This window comes from Rhinoderma darwinii, chromosome 9 (assembly GCF_050947455.1).
Source record: "Rhinoderma darwinii isolate aRhiDar2 chromosome 9, aRhiDar2.hap1, whole genome shotgun sequence".
Lineage (NCBI taxonomy): Eukaryota > Metazoa > Chordata > Amphibia > Anura > Rhinodermatidae > Rhinoderma > Rhinoderma darwinii.
In genome coordinates, this window is record NC_134695.1 from 77186527 (window position 1) to 77198379 (window position 11853).

Genomic DNA, 11853 nt, shown 5'->3' on the forward strand with positions numbered 1-11853 from the left:
GTCCATATATACAGAATAATACAGATACTGAGAATTACACCCAGTATACAGGACAGGAGAAGTGGTACTGTGCAGTGTCTATATATACAGAATAATACAGATACTGAGAATTACCCCCAGTATACAGGACAGGAGAAGTGGTACTGTGCAGTGTATATATATACAGAATAATACAGATTCTGAGAATTACACCCAGTATACAGGACAGGAGAAGTGGTACTGTGCAGTGTATATATACAGAATAATACAGATACTGAGAATTACACCCAGTATACAGGACAGGAGAAGTGGTACTGTGCAGTGTCCATATACATATATACAGAATAATACAGATACTGAGAATTACACCCAGTATACAGGACAGGAGAAGTGGTACTGTGCAGTGTCCATATATATATACACAGAATAATACAAATACTGAGAATTACACCCAGTATACAGGACAGGAGAAGTGGTACTGTGCAGTGTGTATATATATAGAATAATACAGATACTGAGAATTACACCCAGTATACAGGACAGGAGAAGTGGTACTGTGCAGTGTGTGTGTATATTTACACACACACACACAATAAGAGCAGGTAACGGATATAAAGCAGCAACACTTTTTTTTTAAAACAATAGAAACAGAACATTTTGAGAAGATGTGCGAGTTTTCTAGATATGAAACGATACTTGGGAAGCAGACAAGTGGCGGCCAGGTTTCTCCTGTCCATGATATGCGTGCGGCGCTCTTGCGTGGATATAATAATGGCTACTACCCGCGCATGTACATAATGATAATATTCTGACTGCGGATATTGTTCTCACCGCTGACTGTTCTATGAAAATCTTAGGTTTTGCTGCGGATCAATGTCAGGTTATCACCCAACAAAAAGAAAATAATTAGCTAAAAACGCCAACATTGTGATTCATAAAACAGGAAACTCCATCCCGTGTGAAAGGTCACGATAGCGGCTTGTCCTGGCAGGGAAGGAGTTAATAAAGGTCTGCAGCAGCAGCTGGAATTGGTGACAATAGGAGAGAAAAGACAATGCAGAGGTTTTTATTAACAAGGCCTGGTAGTTGTAGCAGCCAGCGGTGGCCCCGGGGCAGAACGTTGCTGGTGATCCTTGTATTTCTATTAGAACTCGCTTCCAGGAACGTGTAATAAACTTCTACAAGAGTCATAAATGCTTCAGATGAACCGCCACCAGCACCGCTAATAACAGACAGCGCAACGAGACACGGGAAACAAACGGAGTCTGGAAGAGGAGACAAGAACGGCCCGAGAAATGTGCACGGGGTACAGTGGAGAGGACGGTGGATCTCATACCACCAACCCCACCACGGCCACAGACCTTCAGGACGTCGTCACTTGGCCGCAGATATCAAAATTGTCACAATGAAATGTAAAATCTTAATAAAAGGGACACGGACTTTATCTACTCTACCCCAGCAGCCGGCCAGGACATCTAGATTTCTCGACCTGTCTTCTCTTCTCCGGTCCCTCTGCCGTCCTATGTTCCCATTCTCCATCACCTCATTCTGCTCTACGGCTTTCTAACTGCAATCATTCCTGTGCACTCCCTCTCCTACTCGCTCCTCTTATCATCTCATCCTTCCCTCTACTTCTTCCTCCAGGTACCTCATCATCTAATCCTCTCTACTACTTCTTCTTCCTCCAGATACTCCTGTTCCCTCATCAGCTCATCCTTCCCTCTTCCTCCACACAGTCCGGCATCCCTTATCTAATCCTTCTTCTTTGTCTTCTTCCTCCAGACACGTTTCCCCATCATCTCATCCTTCTCTCTTCTTCTTCCTCCAGACACTCGTGTTTCCTTTTATCTAATCCTCTCTTCTTCCTCCTCCAGACATTCGTTTCCCCATCATCTCATCCTTCCCTCTTCTTCTTCCTCCAGACATTCGTTTCCCCATCATCTCATCCTTCCCTCTTCTTCTTCCTCCAGACACTCCGGTTTCCTTTTATCTAATCCTCTCTTCCTCCTCCAGACCGCGTTTCCCCATCATCTCATCCTTCTCTCTTCTTAGTCTTCCTTCTCCAGACACTCGTTTCCCCATCATATCATCCTTCTCTCTTCGTCTTCTTCCTCCAGACACTCCTCTTTCCCTATAATCTCATCCTTCTCTCTTCTTCTTCCTCCAGACACTCGTGTTTCCGTTTATCTAATCCTCTCTTCTTCCTCCAAACACTCCTGTTTCCCCATCATCTCATCCTTCTCTCGTCTTCCTCCAGACACGTTTCCCCATCATCTCATCCTTCTCTTTTCTTCTTCCTCCAGACACTCGTGTTTCCTTTTATCTAATCCTCTCTTCTTTCTCCAGACATTCCTGTTTCCCCATCATCTCATCCTTCCCTCTTCTTCGTCTTCTTCCTCCAGACACCGGTTTCCCCATCATATCATCCTTCTCTCTTCTTCTTCTTCTTCTTCCTCCAGACACTTCTGTTTCCTTTAGCTAATCCTTCTCTCTACTTCTTCGTCTTCTTCCTCCAGACACTCACGTTTCCTCATCATCTCATCCTTCCTTTTTCTTCTTCCTCCAGACACCGGTTTCCCCATCATCTCATCCTTCTCTCTTCTTCTTCCGCCAGACACTTCTGTTTCCTTTAGCTAATCCTTCTCTCTACTTCTTCGTCTTCTTCCTCCAGACACTCGTGTTTCCTCATCAGCTCATCCCTCTCTTCTTCCTCCAGACACTCGTGTTTCCTCATCATATCATCCTTCTCTCTTCTTCCTCCAGACACTCGTGTTTCCTCATCAGCTCATCCCTCTCTTCTTCCAGACACTCGTGTTTCCTCATCATCTCATCCTTCTCTCTTCTTCTTCTTCCTCCAGACACTCGTGTTTCCTCATCAGCTCATCCCTCTCTTCTTCCAGACACTCCTGTTTCACCATCATCTCATCCTCTTCTTCACGATCTCTTTCTTCTCTTTACTGCTTGTTTTATTTTGTATCCTTACCTGTACCACCATATTATCCTTCTGTCTAGATTTCCTCACCCTACATTCCAGTTTTCTATCTGCTCCATTGTCCTGTTCCTTTCCTCAATCATTCCTGCTCCTTCATTTGCTCCATCGTCTTATTTTTCTCTGTATCGCTCCTTCCTTCAATCATTCCGGTTTCCTTCTTCTTCCTTACATCATACATCGCAGCGGCTCCTTCCTTCGCCTCTTCTGCTTTCTTTCTCTCATTCTACTTGCAACGTCCGTCCGTTATGAACTCATTCTCTCCTCTTTATGTCTATATATCATTTCTTTCTATATTGCCTCCTCCCTGGTAAGCATGCCGCTTTCTTTCCATTTCCATAACGTTGCCTTTTTGAAATTTTATTTAAGTGTTTTCATCTGTTTATTCAGATTTGTGTTATTAGGACACATTCATAGTGAAGAAATATCATTTATGTTTTTCATTCTTGCGCTTTAATTTATAGACAGAAACTTTTTCTGCCCCTCTGGTGCAGATCATCCTTTTTTGCACTACGCATACAGTATAATAAATATATATATATATACACACACACACACACACACACACACACACAATCTGTATATATAGATAAAAATAGATATCAATAGTACAATTACATACGTAACCCCTATATCTATATGTAAAATAAAAAGGTGTACTATATATATATGATAGATCGATCGTTAAATAGATACAAAATGCACTGATATATGGAGCACGTTGCACATCACATACTTTCATAGAACACTAGCCTCAATTGTATAAATTCCATGACATATATAATGAAGTAATAGATATAGGCGGCAGCACGACCGTATTTATTTACCGCAGTCGGTTTTTACATATTTATAGAATATATTACAGATGTTCTTCACCTAGAAGATTTTGGGAACATGCAGATCTTTCTGATCTCACAAGTATTATTATTTTATTTGTATTACGTCACAAGTATTATTGGATATTGTTTTATATTATATATAAAATGTAGAAAAATAGAAGCTCATTTTTTGTCCACATGGCAGAATATTCCCCCGTACAGATACTGCATTTTACATCTGATAGTGCATGGATATCTCTGTCCTAAGTTTTTTAATTATTGCGCATTACACATAGATGACGGTTATTGGGGTACAGTCACTTCTATACAACCCCATAAAGCAAGCGGAGCAGCTGAAGAGCCCTGGAGCGGAGACACGAGCCCCGCAAATGCAGCGGAGAACAATCCGTACAGATAAGACGCTGCCATTCCTGCGCTGCTCCCTCAACAAGATGCCAAATAAATGTTTGCCCCAGCACACGCTTGTTAACCCCTTTCCCGCCGGCTTGCCGTGCAATGTTTAACAGGGAATTTGTGTGTTCCTGATACAAATCTCTCCTGAGCCGCGAGGGCACATCTGTCCTCCCCGAGAGATTTCCAAGGAGATTAGAATATTCCCCGGCTGTAGAATAAATAGACGCCACTTTACTGCAGGTGACAGGACGGCGGCGGCGATGTTAAGTAGCTATTGACCCCGTCGCTTTATTTGCAATTTTTGTTAACACGTTCTCTGCCTTCCTGCCATGTGCCCGGAGGTCGGGGAAGAGTTAATGACGCGGGACAGGCGGATGAGATCCTTGGGACACACATTAAAGCCAGCGGTCGGCGGTGGAACATGGAGAAAGTGACATACTTATAACGTAAAGATCTTTGCGCTAATCTTATCCTAAAAGGTTTTCCTGCCGAGCTGAGAATTGCTGCCGACGTGGGATCGCAACCTTCTGTGTTTTATTAATCCCATGTCTTGAGAGACGTGAAGAAAAGGGTCTCGCTCCCTGTCATCAAACCGAGCAACTTCAACCTCAAAACCCACAAACTTCAGCAGCTCCAAGAACGCAGCGAACCGCACGAAAGAGCAAGAAAATCACATTAATGCGCCCGCCGATATATAATAATAAGGACGACGATGAACGGCCGAGGAGCAAAACCCAAACCGGCCTCCGAGGCCTCAACACAACATCTTTTATTTCACGGGACACACATACCCCGCTCTCTGTCTGCGGCCTCCGTCTTTTAAGGGACTTGGATTTTTCTCCACCCCCCCAGCTAACAAAAAAGAATCTTTGTATTCCGGCCGACCCTCCTCTGTCTATTCTAAATTTGACTCGGCAGCGTAAGTAGTTGAAGCGGCTAATTCTGAGGCGGCTATTGAGAGAGGACACACAGAAGTAGATCCCAGTTTAGCAGTGGACACAATTCGCTGAATTGGCAGTCTAATTTTAAATGTGGCATTTTCCAGCCCCTGACCGCCCCAGTGCCACCTTACCTTATGAGGGAACTTCCAGTTCAGCAACTGGTGAAAACAAAATACCATTAGTGGATCAGCTTCACCCCACACGAGCGCAGGCCAAGAGATTCCTGTACACAGACTCCGCACTAAACACAAGAATGCAACTTATAAAGAGCGCGTCGTCATTACAGCACGCACGGGGGACAATTCACCATCTGCACATCACACCCGACCTCTACGAGCGGCTCAATGCCACCAATCAGCTATTCTATTATAACCTTGTCAAAAGCCATTTTCTGCAGGTCGAGCCCGACCAACGGCCGACGCCAAACCTCAAGGTGTCAGGTTCACGTAACGCCACGGACACGCGAAAGAAAAGAGAAAGTGAAAAATTAAACAGTAAAAATAGAGAAAAACATTTCACAATAAAAACTAGGAGAGAAAACGAAGCTGGAGAGCAGCGAGTCGGCGGCAGCCAGTGACAGCTCTTATCGCCACAAGACAGGATGCGCTCGCCTTTTATCTGCTGGATTCTCAGGGAGTGTAGGGAGGAACCACCCCGAGGAATGTAATAATCTGTGACCCCCAGGCCCGCGCACACAACAGCAGTCACAACAGTCTCCTGGCCCCCATTGTCCTCAGGGAACCTGCCCGCCACCACTTATCAGAGAGCCCCGGGCCCCGCATTGTCCTGCATGACCCAAACGTCCTACCACAAAGAAACGCAACATAATCCCCAATCGCCATTCATTGTCAGACAGAAACGCAGGCGGCCGACCATTCACATTACATACACAGTCACTCCTGTCAGACGGAGAAAACGCAGACGGATCCTCAGCATTTCTGGACGATCCCCTCACACCTCCCCCTGCGGCAGCGGAACTGGAATAAAATAAAGCAGTTGAGGAGGTGGGTTACCTGCCGCTCACCACAACCATCTCCTGGTCAACGACAGATAAGATCACATAATGGACATTTCATGGAGTAGATATTATTTATAATCGATGACAATTATTTCATAAAACGCAATGATAAATCAGAGTCCGCAACCTCAACAGTGACCCTAAAATACCAGAGCAAACACTAGAAACAAAGCGTCAAGTGGCACCAACCAGAACCAATAACCCATCAACAATGCCAGCTCTGCTACATGTGTCCAGGGACCGTGCACACAGCAGGGACTGTTACTTACTGTGCAGTCCAGTCAGGAGGGTCCGGGCTGCAGAGCCTCTATGGGGACAACGTGTAGCATTCATGTAGGGTCACACAGGGAAGGGTCCTGCAGGTTACTGCGCCATGATCCCGGGAGCCTCTCGCCGCTCCGGAGCAGTACACACAGGATTGCACTTGGCTCTTATTATCATGACAAGTTGGGGTGTGAGATGAGGCTCAAAGTTTCAGCAGAACTTTATCCAGCAGCTTCTGTCTGGGGAGAGAATGCCGCGGCGCTGCGCTCTGCCGCCCCCCTGTGGTCACAGACCGGAACTACAGCCGTGGAGAGCGCAACGTACCGGCGGGGGAGGGGACGTGTATATAATATATACTAGAGGAATACACAGGAGGGGAATATATAATATATACTAGAGGAATACACAGGAGGGGAATATATAATATATACTAGAGGAATACACAGGAGGGGTATATATAATATATACTAGAGGAATACACAGGAGGGGTGTATATAATATATACTAGAGGAATACACAGGAGGGGCGTATATAATATATACTAGAGGAATACACAGGAGGGGAATATATAATATATACTAGAGGAATACACAGGAGGGGAATATATAATATATACTAGAGGAATACACAGGAGGGGTGTATATAATATATACTAGAGGAATACACAGGAGGGGTGTATATAATATATACTAGAGGAATACACAGGAGGGGTGTATATAATATATACTAGAGGAATACACAGGAGGGGTGTATATAATATATACTAGGGGAATACACAGGAGGGGCGTATATAATATATACTAGAGGAATACACAGGAGGGGCGTATATAATATATACTAGAGGAATACACATGAGGGGCATATATAATATATACTAGAGGAATACACAGGAGGGGTGTATATAATATATACTAGGGGAATACACAGGAGGGGTATATATAATATATACTAGGGGAATACACAGGAGGGGCGTATATAATATATACTAGAGGAATACACAGGAGGGGCGTATATAATATATACTAGAGGAATACACAGGAGGGGTATATATAATATATACTAGGGGAATACACAGGAGGGGAGTATATAATATATACTAGAGGAATACACAGGAGGGGTGTATATAATATATACTAGAGGAATACACAGGAGGGGTGTATATAATATATACTAGAGGAATACACAGGAGGGGTATATATAATATATACTAGAGGAATACACAGGAGGGGTATATATAATATATACTAGAGGAATACACAGGAGGGGTATATATAATATATACTAGAGGAATACACAGGAGGGGTGTATATAATATATACTAGAGGAATACACAGGAGGGGTGTATATAATATATACTAGGGGAATACACAGGAGGGGTATATATAATATATACTAGAGGAATACACAGGAGGGGCGTATATAATATACACTAGGGGAATACACAGGAGGGGTGTATATAATATACACTAGAGGAATACACAGGAGGGGTGTATATAATATACACTAGAGGAATACACAGGAGGGGTGTATATAATATATACTAGAAGAATACACAGGAGGGGTGTATATAATATATACTAGAGGAATACACAGGAGGGGTGTATATAATATATACTAGGGGAATACACAGGAGGGGCGTATATAATATATACTAGAGGAATACACAGGAGGGGTGTATATAATATATACTAGAGGAATACACAGGAGGGGAGTATATAATATATACTAGAGGAATACACAGGAGGGGTATATATAATATATATACTAGAGGAATACACAGGAGGGGTGTATATAATATATACTAGAGGAATACACAGGAGGGGCGTATATAATATATACTAGAGGAATACACAGGAGGGGTGTATATAATATATACTAGAGGAATACACAGGAGGGGAGTATATAATATATACTAGAGGAATACACAGGAGGGGTGTATATAATATATACTAGAGGATTACACAGGAGGGGAGTATATAATATATACTAGAGGAATACACAGGAGGGGTGTATATAATATATACTAGAGGAATACACAGGAGGGGTGTATATAATATATACTAGAGGAATACACAGGAGGGGTGTATATAATATATACTAGGGGAATACACAGGAGGGGTGTATATAATATATACTAGAGGAATACACAGGAGGGGCGTATATAATATATACTAGAGGAATACACAGGAGGGGCGTATATAATATATACTAGAAGAATACACAGGAGGGGTGTATATAATATATACTAGAGGAATACACAGGAGGGGTATATATAATATATACTAGAGGAATACACAGGAGGGGTGTATATAATATATACTAGAGGAATACACAGGAGGGGTGTATATAATATATACTAGAGGATTACACAGGAGGGGAGTATATAATATATACTAGAGGAATACACAGGAGGGGAGTATATAATATATACTAGAGGAATACACAGGAGGGGTGTATATAATATATACTAGAGGATTACACAGGAGGGGAGTATATAATATATACTAGAGGAATACACAGGAGGGGCGTATATAATATATACTAGGGGAATACACAGGAGGGGCGTATATAATATATACTAGGGGAATACACAGGAGGGGTGTATATAATATATACTAGAGGAATACACAGGAGGGGTGTATATAATATATACTAGAGGAATACACAGGAGGGGTGTATATAATATATACTAGAGGATTACACAGGAGGGGTATATATAATATATACTAGAGGATTACACAGGAGGGGTATATATAATATATACTAGGGGAATACACAGGAGGGGTATATATAATATATACTAGAGGAATACACAGGAGGGGCGTATATAATATATACTAGAGGAATACACAGGAGGGGCGTATATAATATATACTAGAGGAATACACAGGAGGGGTGTATATAATATATACTAGAGGAATACACAGGAGGGGTGTATATAATATATACTAGAGGATTACACAGGAGGGGTATATATAATATATACTAGGGGAATACACAGGAGGGGTATATATAATATATACTAGGGGAATACACAGGAGGGGTATATATAATATATACTAGAGGAATACACAGGAGGGGCGTATATAATATATACTAGAGGATTACACAGGAGGGGTGTATATAATATATACTAGAGGAATACACAGGAGGGGTGTATATAATATATACTAGAGGAATACACAGGAGGGGTGTATATAATATATACTAGAGGAATACACAGGAGGGGCGTATATAATATATACTAGAGGAATACACAGGAGGGGTGTATATAATATATACTAGAGGAATACACAGGAGGGGTGTATATAATATATACTAGAGGAATACACAGGAGGGGCGTATATAATATATACTAGAGGAATACACAGGAGGGGCGTATATAATATATACTAGAGGAATACACAGGAGGGGTATATATAATATATACTAGAGGAATACACAGGAGGGGCGTATATAATATATACTAGAGGAATACACAGGAGGGGTATATATAATATATACTAGAGGAATACACAGGAGGGGCGTATATAATATATACTAGAGGAATACACAGGAGGGGTGTATATAATATATACTAGGGGAATACACAGGAGGGGTGTATATAATATATACTAGAGGAATACACAGGAGGGGTGTATATAATATATACTAGAGGAATACACAGGAGGGGCATATATAATATATACTAGGGGAATACACAGGAGGGGCGTATATAATATATACTAGGGGAATACACAGGAGGGGCGTATATAATATATACTAGAGGAATACACAGGAGGGGCGTATATAATATATACTAGAGGAATACACAGGAGGGGTGTATATAATATATACTAGAGGAATACACAGGAGGGGTGTATATAATATATACTAGAGGAATACACAGGAGGGGCGTATATAATATATACTAGAGGAATACACAGGAGGGGTATATATAATATATACTAGGGGAATACACAGGAGGGGTGTATATAATATATACTAGAGGAATACACAGGAGGGGTGTATATAATATATACTAGAGGAATACACAGGAGGGGTGTATATAATATATACTAGAGGAATACACAGGAGGGGTGTATATAATATATACTAGGGGAATACACAGGAGGGGTGTATATAATATATACTAGAGGAATACACAGGAGGGGTGTATATAATATATACTAGAGGAATACACAGGAGGGGCATATATAATATATACTAGGGGAATACACAGGAGGGGCGTATATAATATATACTAGGGGAATACACAGGAGGGGCGTATATAATATATACTAGAGGAATACACAGGAGGGGCGTATATAATATATACTAGAGGAATACACAGGAGGGGTGTATATAATATATACTAGAGGAATACACAGGAGGGGTGTATATAATATATACTAGAGGAATACACAGGAGGGGTGTATATAATATATACTAGAGGATTACACAGGAGGGGTATATATAATATATACTAGAGGAATACACAGGAGGGGCGTATATAATATATACTAGAGGAATACACAGGAGGGGTGTATATAATATATACTAGAGGAATACACAGGAGGGGTGTATATAATATATACTAGAGGAATACACAGGAGGGGCGTATATAATATATACTAGAGGAATACACAGGAGGGGTGTATATAATATATACTAGAGGAATACACAGGAGGGGTGTATATAATATATACTAGGGGAATACACAGGAGGGGTGTATATAATATATACTAGAGGAATACACAGGAGGGGTGTATATAATATATACTAGAGGAATACACAGGAGGGGTGTATATAATATATACTAGAGGAATACACAGGAGGGGCGTATATAATATATACTAGAGGAATACACAGGAGGGGTGTATATAATATATACTAGAGGAATACACAGGAGGGGTGTATATAATATATACTAGGGGAATACACAGGAGGGGTGTATATAATATATACTAGAGGAATACACAGGAGGGGTGTATATAATATATACTAGAGGAATACACAGGAGGGGCATATATAATATATACTAGGGGAATACACAGGAGGGGCGTATATAATATATACTAGGGGAATACACAGGAGGGGCGTATATAATATATACTAGAGGAATACACAGGAGGGGCGTATATAATATATACTAGAGGAATACACAGGAGGGGTGTATATAATATATACTAGAGGAATACACAGGAGGGGTGTATATAATATATACTAGAGGAATACACAGGAGGGGCGTATATAATATATACTAGAGGAATACACAGGAGGGGTATATATAATATATACTAGGGGAATACACAGGAGGGGTGTATATAATATATACTAGAGGAATACACAGGAGGGGTGTATATAATATATACTAGAGGAATACACAGGAGGGGTGTATATAATATATACTAGAGGAATACACAGGAGGGGCGTATATAATATATACTA

At 41.2% G+C, this 11853-nt stretch overlaps 1 protein-coding gene across 7 annotated transcripts in view; it reads right to left on the minus strand.

Annotated features, from left to right (window-relative positions):
* The window catches only part of SOX6 (SRY-box transcription factor 6), a 481651-nt gene that overhangs the window by 447843 nt on the left and 21955 nt on the right, over positions 1-11853 (minus strand). The window contains exon 1 of one of the 7 annotated variants that reach the window (XM_075838213.1): positions 6429-6727. The exons of 3 other annotated variants lie outside the window; for them this stretch is intronic. The gene's annotated coding sequence lies outside the window, so the exon portion shown is untranslated. Of the gene's footprint in view, positions 1-5272; positions 5372-6428; positions 6728-11853 lie in introns of those variants that run through there. 3 more of the 7 variants (XM_075838208.1, XM_075838214.1, XM_075838212.1) reach the window with 3 other exon arrangements.